The sequence below is a fragment of the Palaemon carinicauda genome, chromosome 16, assembly GCF_036898095.1.
Source record: "Palaemon carinicauda isolate YSFRI2023 chromosome 16, ASM3689809v2, whole genome shotgun sequence".
Classification (NCBI taxonomy): domain Eukaryota; kingdom Metazoa; phylum Arthropoda; class Malacostraca; order Decapoda; family Palaemonidae; genus Palaemon; species Palaemon carinicauda.
In genome coordinates this window covers 114,640,431-114,652,138 of record NC_090740.1, presented here as the reverse complement: position 1 = coordinate 114,652,138, position 11,708 = coordinate 114,640,431, and the positions used below count along the sequence as shown (strand labels likewise).

Sequence of the window (11,708 nt, the reverse complement as noted above, 5' to 3'; positions counted from 1 at the left end):
TGGAAATGATAGTTTTTCAATGGCTTATCTTACAGGCTTTCCAGTAATATTTCTATTTGTTTTGACCATACTTACATTATGATCTTTCCAGAATATAGTATCCACGTTGATGTCAAAAGGTATGCTGTCAGTTACACGGGTTTAGCATTTGTTCCAGAGTTATGGTGGAAAGTTTTATCCAGAATATGGTCGAATTGTACAATTAATTTAGCCATTTTATTCTTGAATTAGGGAATGTAAAACTTCCCCTTTTTTCAGTAAGTAGACCGTTTAAATGTTATTCAAACGTGTCTTGAATTATTGTATTCATCTTTGATGTAGCATTATTTACTATTTTTTTAATTGTTTTTAGTCTATAAAATTAATAATGTTTCTTCTTGGGTTCCTTAACGTTTTTTAAATTTTTCAATACAGTATTCGCTAGATTGATAAAGTTTAATTTTGTATTTGCTGGATTGGAGCCTCGGTTCTCTATCTATTCTATGGTTTTACCTCTAGGTGTCTAATATAAAACCAAATTTCAGTCGCTCTCTCAATTGTGCTGGTGTATAAGGACTAGTTGAATGCCAATTACCTACCCTTAATTGCGTTCTCCCTCTTTCACTCTTGCCCTGAATGGATGGTTAAAATTTCTTTAGGTTGGTAATATAATTCCCTTCTTCTTAATTACACCAATAACTAACAGATGGTGTGGATGAAAAAAAAAAATAAATTAAGTCTTTCACTTTTGCCCTGAATGGATGGTTAAAATTTCTTTTGGATGGTAATATAATTCCTTTCTTCTTAATTAAGTCAATAAATAACAGATGATGTGTACGAAAAAAATAAATTTCTTTTAAGTAATACTCATGTCAGTGAAATACCTTGTTTACACAAATTTGAATTTCTGTTTGGTTTGCATATCATTACTAATGAAAACTTTACTTTTAAATTTTGAAATAAGTGTATCTGGAAATTTTAATTTAAATTGGTATGTGACCTACATGACTGGGGTGTCATGAATTGCCAGAAAGTAGAAGTTTGCTTGAAATGAAACAAAAGTCTTAATCGTATGAAGTATTTCTTCTACTTGAAGTCTAGAGCTGGTAATAAGGCTACTGAAGTGGTAAATATTGTCGAAACAAAGTCTGTTCTGAGGTATATGTATGCTCATGATAAAAATATAGCATTAAGTACATACATCAGGTCAGTATTGTGGTACTTTTATCTGTATTGATAAAAACTGTCGACTATATTAAAAAACACCATTGGTAAAAGGAATTTAGCACTGATACTATTCATGTAACATTGAGAATTTAACTTGTAAATTGAGTATGCCGATGTTGAAGTAATTTTAGAGTAATTTGTAATAAGCCTTCTTCATTTTCCAAAAGTGTAAAAGACCTGGATTTCAAATGAATATTTGCTTTCGGTGACAAGTGAGTATATCGGAATGTGTATAAACTACAAGGTTTTCTTTTGGCCCTATGTGTTTATATAAGTTTTCTTAATTTATTGTAAAATCCATATGTGACTGTTCATCCAATCATTATTAATTCAACTGAACTTGAAAGATTCCCTGGCGAACTTTTGAAAAAGATTTTCTTTTCGTGAAAATATTTATTAGAACTCTTAGTTTTTTATGGGCTTGTGAAAATTGCAAAATATCATAACATTGATTTTAGAAATTAGTATATCCGCATTTATTAGTAGGAAGAGGTTATTTTCAAGTCATTCTGAAATATAAATGGATTATTCCTTGATGCCTTCTTATTTGAATAGATGATTAGGAAGTATTTTTGAAAATTTTGAAGTTTGAATATATGCAAAATCAGGTTTAAATGACAGTTGCATGATTTTGCGGTAATATGTAATGGAAAGTAGATAATCCATGTTCTAAGATTTGCCCTACTTAAGATAACTGCTTCAAATTTCTTTCAGAGCTCGCCAAGATGTAAAAGGTATTTACTGGTAATCCGCCTCGATGTAATTCCTTTCAAGCCTTAAAGGAATTAACAACACAGAATTTAGTAAGTCTTCATATGTAAGTCCTTTCTTTTAGTACTGCTGAACGACAATACAGACTGTCGGCGTCTTCTTCAATACAAATCTCCAAAATGTATGTCCATTTTGTTTAGGGAAGAGGTACTAGAAGAGGAACCTGACGGAGTTCTAACTGGATAGGAGATCTTGGAAGTAGTAGTCTCTGCATTTGTTCAGTTGGTAAGCGTTTTTTTAGTTCTGTCCATTATGAAATAAGTGTCCTAGCTTCTAAATGCATTTGCTGAAAATGCAGAAATAATGCTACCAAATTTACAGCTTAGCTTCAACAGGGACTTGATGCTTGTAAATCCTTGCTTGTAATTCTTAGTTTACCAGAAATCCATAGGTTCTGGCAGTGAGATTTGAAGTTTCTTGATTGTAATGCTGGCTTTGTAACACAGTCATAAGGTTTGTTTTCGAATTAGTAGTTAATGTGTGTCAACGTTTTTTTAATCAACCAAGGCATTTCCCTACTGCCGCTGCCTCAGCTGTCGCCAAGGTGACGGGAGGAAGCAGAAGGTCCTTTTGGAACTGCTTCACAATCGCTCTCTAAGCTATTCTATTTTTAGCACGCTCTTGTGCCCATCTCGCTTCTATCCTCCTATTACCCTGAGCTTTCTTACCTCCACTCGTCCACCCAAGCCTTAGCCATCCTTTTGTGCTTTTAGCTTTAGATCTTGCATTCCTGTACTTCAACAGACTGCCATTTTCCATTCTTTTTACATATAAACTATCTCATCACATTCAAATCCACTCTAGCTGCTAATTCATTTCTTACACCCGTTCTCCACTCATTTCTTACTCCTGCTCTCACTCTCGCTACTTCATTCTTAACCCTATCTAATAGGGATAAACCAGCTATACTCTTCAGATACCTCATCTCGAATCATCTCGAAAACATTAAATTTCTGTCTTGTCATTTTCATTCCCTACAACTCTGATCTACACATCAGTTTGTTTAATTAATTTCTCCTACAAAGCTCTCGCATTAATTTCAAACCCTCTATTCTTTACCACTCCCTTCACTTCTCCCAACACTATATCCTTCATTCCCTCTCTGACGTGCATCTGCTTTTACTCCACCATTTGCAGCAACAGACCATAAGTACATAAACAAATCTACTTCCTCTATTAAGTCTCCATTCAACAGGACACCCAATCTAGAGCCACACTCGCTTCTCGTGCATCTCATAACCTTACTCTTAAACACAAAAACTCGACTTCCTTCTCGCGCACTCCTTTCCAATGTTAATCTACTTATCCGCTGCTCAGTCTATAACCAATACATTATCATCTCCAATTAACAACCGATTAACTTCTTACTCATAATGACTATCATCTATCGGCATAGCACTCGAGCATTCACCTCTTACAATTCCATCAACAAACTAGTTACAGAACAATGGTGACGTTACACATCCGTCTCCTCCTCACTCTCACTGGAAACCACTTGCTTATTTCATTTTCTATCCTAACACGCGCTTTGTTGCCCATGAACAATCTAGTCACTCCTTACAACAACCTTATACCAATTCCGTATAACATGATCCTATTCCATTTCTCTTCCCTATCAATTCTATCATAAGCTTTCTCCTAAGCTTTCTCCAAATCCATATATGCAATAGACATCTCCATGCTTTTTGCTAAATATTTCTCTCATACCTGCCGGGCTGTAAAAATTTGATCCATAAATCCCTTAATCATAGAAATCTGATCCATACATCCCTTACCCATCCTAAGACAACGCTGCACTCAAGATTGCATAGTCTGTTTAATCCCTAATTCTATTAATTAACACTACCATATACTCTTTCCAGCCAAACTAAGAAAACTAATACCCCTAGAATTAAAACACTATGGCATATCTCCCCTACCTGTTGTAAAGTGAAACTACACTCGCACACCCAGTCCACTGGTACCATTGATAACACAAAACCAAAACATATATTAAACAATCTCGCCAACCAATTAAGTAATCCCACTCTCTTCCTTTAACATCTCGGCCCTCACACCATCAATACCAGGTACTTTACCTGCTCTTGTTTCATCTAATACTCTCTTGACTTCCTCTCTTGTAATCTCCCATCACTGGCACCTCAACACCTGCAACAGAAATTATATCTGCCTCCCTTTTATCCTCGACATTCGACAAACTTTCGAAATATTCAGCCCACCTTTTCCTTGACCTCGTCTCCTTTAAACAGCCTTCCATTTTCCTCTTTCACTGTCTCTAAATTTCACCATCTACCCTTCCTTACTCTCTTCACTTCTTTCCAGAACTTTTTATTCTTTTCTAATGAACAACCCAATCCCTGACAGCACCTCCAGTTAGCCACCCTCTTTGACTCTTCTACTTTACGTTTTACTTCCACGTTTTTTTTTTCCTCTATATCTTTCATACTTTTCGGCCATATTACTTTGCATCCTTCCTTCAAACGCCTTTTTTTCCACGCCATCTTCACTCCATTCCACCATTCACTTCCCTTCTCATGCTGCCTCAAACAATCCTCTTACCACAGACATCATTTGCAAACCCAACAAAATTTTCGTTTACTTACTTCCACTCCTCCTCTAAATAACTAGTTTCTCTCAATTTTCCCCTGCCATATGTCACTTCAACCATTCTTGATCTTCACTTTTTACCTCTGGCATTTTCAACTCTTCAACCTTCACTACCTTCCTTTTATATCCCCTTATTCTATTTGCCCACTCTTTTGCTACACCTAATTTTCCTTCAAACAAAAAATTATCAGACATACCATTAGCCATATCCTTAAACACGTGCATATCTTTCAATCTTCCAAGTATCCATCTTGTTATCAACACATAATCCATTAATGCACTTTCTACCACTTTTAACATTTGCCACTCTTACCCATGTATACTCGTTGTTATGTTTCTCTAAAAAAGATACTTTACCATCAGCTCTTGCTCAAAATTCAAATATAGCTGTCTCTCGCCACTCTAATTTTCACCTGGTATGCATAATTCCCAATGACACCTTCTACCTTCCAGCACCCACTCTGGAATTAAAGTCCCCCGTCACCACTACATAATTCCTTATACTCGGTCCTTATACACACCTAGTTAATTCATTCCAGAATTTATGTCGCTCTCCTTCACTATTCATTCGTCTCTCCTTCACTTTTCTCGCAGCCTGGTCCATATGCACTAACAAAAGCCCAACATTCTGTACCAAACCTAACTCTTGCCCACATTAATCTACAGAGCTCATTTCATTCCACTACTCTACCTGTTATCCATTCATTCAGCAATAAAGCCCCACACTCTTGCTCTTCCCCTATCAATCCCAGATACTCCACCTGTCACTTCACCAAATATCAATTCACTCTTCCATTTTGTCTTTCTCACACAAGGCTAATACATCCATCCTTCTATTTCAAAATCTTCTTCCAATATTACATCTTTTACCGCCCATGTGCAACATCCACACACATTCAGACACCCAAAAAAACTAGAGCGCGCGAGCAGTAACTCGCCCCATAAGCTCCTCTTCTTTTGAAATTTTATAACACACTGGTGTATGTTGGCGCTATTCTAATTGCTATTATGTACTTCCGGCTACAGGGTGTCATAGTAACAATAGGAATCTTAATCTTCTGTTCTGCGCTATTCACATAATACTTGTTATGTATGTAGATTATTTGGCTATGGGAAAAATATTGTTGCTTGCATAGATTGTTATTTCTAGCGTCTATGCTATCTTCTTAAAGTGCATCTTTGGTTTTTGAAGATTGGAGCTCTAGTTGACTCTTACACCGTGCAAATTCTAGGGATGTAGTAAAACTAAAATGAAGAAAAGTAAGATTGAAAGTAAGAGTAGGACAGTAGGTCTTCCTACAAGAATATATTAATTCAAAGAAGCTCGACTAAATGAAGTCCTTTAGGATTTATATATCATTTATTGTAGGTTTTTTTCTTGAACAAAGGACACATTCTAAACATGTTATTGTTTAAAATAGATCTTGAGCAAGTATTTTTCTTGCTATCTTTAAGGCTGATAAAATAGTGTTCTCCCTTGAGATGTTCAGCACGTAACTATGTCTAGAATTATTAAGCAATACATATGGCTACAACTGGTATAGTAATAATCATATTAGTCTCCATACAATTATATTAATGATATTTGTGCGTTTCTTCCTCAGCAGTTTTTAAACAATTTGGCAACACCAAATTTAACACAGCATTTGGTCGATTGCAATGTGAAGTCTGCCGCGTCCTTCTACCTCGAGATAAAAAACTTTCAGATAGTCTCTCGCCTGTTTTTATTTTTGTGTGAATAAAGGTTAGTCGAGTTTCAGTTTTCTGCTGTTCATTATTTTCTCCCTTTTCCACTCTTGTCCATTATGTTATATTCTTTCTTTTTTTCTTATTAGTGATAGCTATCGCACTTGGGATGAAGCTGCACCAGTGATAGACGTTGTTTGCCCAATACCAGCTCTTTGTTCTCTATCTAAAAGCATCAAATTTATGCACAAGCTCAGTTCTGAGTATCTATCTGCATAGATAAAAATGACTGTACTGTAGTACCTTTATTCAACAAAATAATTGAAGCTATTTATATAGCTTGAGGATTTAAAGTTCGAGTTAAGTATAATGCTTGCAAATTAATTTTCAAGTAATTTACTATGTCTTCTTCATTTTCACTGAGCTTTTGAATATCTTGTGCTAAACTGCATTGCCCAAATAACCATTCTAGTAGAGTGAATCTCAGGATTCAATGACAGCTTTCTGTTGGTATTTTTAAGCATTAATATATCTGCTTCACTTTTAGTACTCGTCATGTGAAACTAAACGCTTCAATTTTGAGAAATTCGGCTTATAGATACTAGTCTCTTATTTCATTTTGACAAAAATACGCTGTTCTACATGCAAAAATTTTGAAGCCCAGATTTTTCTTGTGGGATAGTAAAAGTGGCAAAATAACATCCCAATAATTTTGGAAACGATTTCGGAAACATTTTGGTAGTAAAACTTGTAGTTTCAACTAGTAATAGATGAAATAAGATGTATTCAAAGTAATCTGTTTAAGGTAAAACTCTAGATTTCAAGTAATTAAACTTGTTTCAATGGACTACTTTAAGCTAACGTGATTACCATAACATGAAACTTGTAACGTTCATATGTACTGGCCACACTGCAGTGGCCCTAAAAGACTTTATAAGGACTATAGTGGACTATATAGTGTTAATTGCAATAGAATATACTATGCAAACTTATTCGGGTTTTTGCTTTCAAAACATCAGATATGTATCTGGCTCATAAAGAACTTTCTACCCATTACCTATCAGGCATGGATCAAGTACAAAATACTATTGTCACTAGTTTTTTCATAAAAGTAAATGTACTTATAATTGCATTTCTATCTCTCAATATTACAAAGATTATATAATTGTCTCTGACAAGGTCACATTTTGAGAAATTGAGCTTCGTAAATATTTTTGTAGATCCTGATTTAACAGACTTTAACATTTATAAGTCAACAAATTTTGCTCTCCAAAAACATACAGGGATTATGTGTAACAAATGTGCACACAAGACCAGGGCTGATCAACATAATATGTAGGCCTATAAATATTCTTTTTTTCTGGGGAAAATGTTATGCTTTAGTCCTATCTAGTTGTAGTTCCGTAGTTTCTTGTAGTTAATCATCTGTAAGCATAATTATAATATTGAATTTCTAAATGCGTAAACGAGCATTACAAAGAAATAAGCACTGCATGCCTTAAAGACGTGATCCCTTTCCTTTTATTAAGGATACCCCTATAGTATATATAGAAAACGAGCAAATTCAGTCTTGAGATTAAAAGAAAATGGTAAAAATATATGGGAGACTGAGTTAAATGGGCTTACCCAGGTCAGAGAAAGTTAAGTCATTAAGCCAGACACGCTCGAGTGAATATATATAAGACACTCTAGCAGTAAATAAGGGGCTTCATTATAGCAGTAAATAATTGGTTTAATTAAGGCTATTTGAAATAAAATATAAACTTTCTATCTTAAATATAATTATCTGAAGTTCAAATATTCAGTGCCAGAGCTCGGCATTATTCTCGAAAGAAAATCCAGAAAATCGTTAGAATCATAAGAAACGCTTTCGTACGAATTTAATGCCACTTGTTTGCCTATTCCTTCATTGTAAAAAATATATATTATATTAAATGTCTTTAAGTCTTGTGCCAGCATTTTTTTTTTTTATTTTTTTTTAAGAATGTTTTCATGTTCTAATATTTTTCTCTTCATGTTTAGCAGGTAAGTCTGTCTTTAACAGTTGACAAGAACTTGATTGATTAATATAATTATCCACAAATTGGATGTGCGACAGGTTTTTTCAATGGCTTATCTTATAAGCTTTGTTTTAAGATTGTTTTCTTCATTTCTGACCACACTTTTATTCCAATCTTTTCAGAAATATCCACCTCGATGCCAGTCTTGCGGGTTTGGCCTTTATTTCTGAATTATGGTGGCAAGTTTTATTCAGAATATGATAGAATTATAAATCTTTTACAAATGTTATTCTTGGAATTTATGCAACGTAAAACGTCAAACCATTTATGTTCTGTAGGTAGACACCATTTTTATCTAAATAGTTTAAAAGTGTTATTCAAACTTTAGCCTTCTATCACTTCACTCTCTACTTGTTGAACTCCGGAAAAAACTTATGTTTATTAAGTTTTAACTCGGCGGTATATGTTGTTGGTTGTTTTTGTCTATGAGGACAGGTTCTTAAGTTGATATAGAAAGCAAATTTAACTTAATTAATACACTTGTAAATAGAAGATTGCGGAGTCCGGAGTTCTGGAGTCCGGAGTTCTGGAGTCCGGAGTTCTGGAGTCCGGAGTTCTGGAGTCCGGAGTTCTGGAGTCCGGAGTTCTGGAGTCCGGAGTTCTGGAGTCCGGAGTTCTGGAGTCCGGAGAATACAAAGTACCAGCTTTCCGTCATTTTCTCGCCTGTGCTAGTTAGTTGAATGCCAGTTGCCTACCCTCAATTGTATTCTCCCTCTTTCACTCTTGCCCATAATTGGTGGCTAAAATTTCTTTTAGACGGGAATATAATTCCCTTTTTCCCTTATAACGCTAATAGCTAACAGATGGTTTGTATGAAAAAATAAATGAAACACTTCGAGTAATATATCGATTAAGTAAGTACCTTGTTTACACAATGTATACTCTACTTTGTTTGCTTATCATTACTTATGACAATTTTGTATTTAAATTTTGAAATTAGTTTGTCTGCCAAATATTAGTTTTCATTGGTGTATAAACTGCAGGACTTAGGTTTCTTGAATTGGCAGTAGGTAGAAGTTTGTTTGAGGACGGAAAAAAAAAATTATCTTAATTTGTTTCTGGTACTTGAAAGTTCAGTGCTACTGTTAAGCTATTGACTTGCTAAATATTGTCTAGACAAGGTATCTTAACTTCTCTAATAAAAAGAAAAAAAATGAAATTAGATTATATGCACCAGGTCATTACTGTGGCATTAATCTGTATTAATAACAATGCTGTGCAACCTGGATTAAAAAAAAAAAAAATTAAATTTGCCACTATTCATATAACTTTGCAATTACTTAACCAGATGCATATTCAATTCACACTTGAAATTCTCAAAAAAAGTATTTTGTAATAAGCCTTCATTATTTTCCAGAAATGTAAAAGACACGAATTTCAAATGCATTGCCGGAACCAGACAGTCAACAGCTAATAGTGGGAATCTCTTAATTCGGTGACATGTGAGTATATTGGAATGTGTGTAGGCTATAAGGTTTTCTGTTGACACTAGTGTTAACATAGTGTTTTTTCTAATTGTAAAATTCATGTAAAGATAGTCATGCAATTATTAGTTATTTAACTGAACTTGTCGATTCTCTGCTTTAACTTTTGACAAATTTCTATTCTTCGTGCAAATATTTATCAAACCTTTTTTTATGGGCTTGTGAAAGTTGCAAAACATCATACCATTTATTTTTTTAAACTGTGTTAGTATATCTCGTGTATTAGTAGGAAGAGGTCATTTTCAAGTCATTCTGAAATAGGGATGGAGGAATCCTTTGTCTTCAGCCTATTTTTTTTTTTTTTTTTTTTTTTTTTCGTAGGAATCTGTTCGCTCTTACAGTCCCACAATAATACCACTTATTCTGATCTCAATGTAGAAAATTTGGAAAGCTTTAGGGAGTGCTTAGCTTCTCGGCTAGTTTCGGAGAAAAAAAAAAAACTTCCTGATCGTAACATTGAGGAATTACTTTCCCAGTTGCTTTCCATGTCATTATAATGTCTTGTCCACAATTAGAGGACATCCTTTTTCTGACTAATAGTGTTAAATCAATAAGGCCATCATTTCTGTTTATCAGTTCCAATAACCATAGAAATGAATTACAAAATGTTGATATTATTTGGAGTGAATCCCTAGAAAAAAAATTATAGAATTAGTCCGAAAGTTTTTGCTAATTACATGTAAAGCTCAAATGACATTACTCTCCCAAGGGGTTCCAATGTCAGGGATCCGAGAGAAGTTTCTCTTAAGTTACATTCTCGGAAAATTCGTGGCTAAAATATAAATCAAAATTTTCAGTAGTGTTTAATGGTCTGTTGCTAGGGCTTTGCAAACTGATTTATTCCGCTGAACATCAAACTATATTATTTGCAGCCTGCATAATTTTTTTCCTTATTTTCCGTTAAATGAGAACAACCCTAGCAGTCATGCCACATAATCAGGTTCGGGGTTGAGGCATAGTCTTTAAGTTATTCTTCTCTTGTGCTGTTCAGTCTTTTCCTCCACATATTGCTTATTATTTTTCTTTTATAAATCTCTTTCACTGAATACAAATCATCCTATTATTTTCGTTAGGTCGTCCTCGTAGGGTTGTTGAAGATAAATTACTTAATTTCTTTCTTTTCTATATTCCAGGAAAAACCACAAAAATGGGTCTAATCTTCTTCCTCCCTATCACAAAAATTACGGTTTACACTCCCCCATTGTGTCTTATAATGTTTAGTTATACCCTATTAGTTCTTGCTCTAAAAATATCAATGAGGCAAATGTATTGTCGTATAGATCTTTTTCCTTAATTTCATTCTTCCACGTTCAATATATTTCTAAGCTCGCTTTACTTTCTATTTCTTCTTTCCATTTTTCGGTGTCCCACTTTCTGGTTTCGGATTTTATTTCAGTCTTGGCCATGCTGCTTATTTACCTTATATCTTATATTTAATTCTTTTAGGTACTTTGCTGGTTGTTTCCACATTCTTTCTTTTTTTTTAATGTCCCGGATTATAGTTTTTAGTATTTTTTTCCCAATTCAGGGTACGGTTTATGTACTGCAGCTTCCATACCGCCCTAGTTATCATAGATGTCCCTACCTCTCCTCCTAAAGTACTGTAGTATTAGCTGTACATTTAGTGGCACCTAATATTTTCCTTATATACCCTATTCTCTACCCAAAGTCTTCTCTCTCTCTCTCTCTCTCCTCTCTCTTTCTCTCTCTCTCTCTTTCTCTCTCTCTCTCTCTCTCTCTCTCTCTCTCTCTCTCTCTTCTCTTTCTCTTTCTTTCTCTTTCTTTCTCTTTCTCTCTTTCTCTTTCTCTTTCTCTTTCTTTCTTTCTTTCCCTTTCTCTTTTTTTCTTTCTCTTTCTTTCTCTCTTTCTCTCTTTCTCTCTTTCTCTTTCTCTC

At 34.5% G+C, this 11,708-nt stretch overlaps 1 protein-coding gene across 1 annotated transcript in view; it reads left to right on the top strand.

Annotated features, from left to right (window-relative positions):
- Window positions 1-9,572: 9,572 nt before the first annotated feature.
- The window catches only part of LOC137655100 (uncharacterized), a 13,527-nt gene continuing 11,391 nt past the window's right edge, over window positions 9,573-11,708 (top strand). Inside the window, exon 1 of the mRNA XM_068388993.1 lies at window positions 9,573-9,772. The gene's annotated coding sequence lies outside the window, so the exon portion shown is untranslated. The remainder of the gene's footprint in view (window positions 9,773-11,708) is intronic.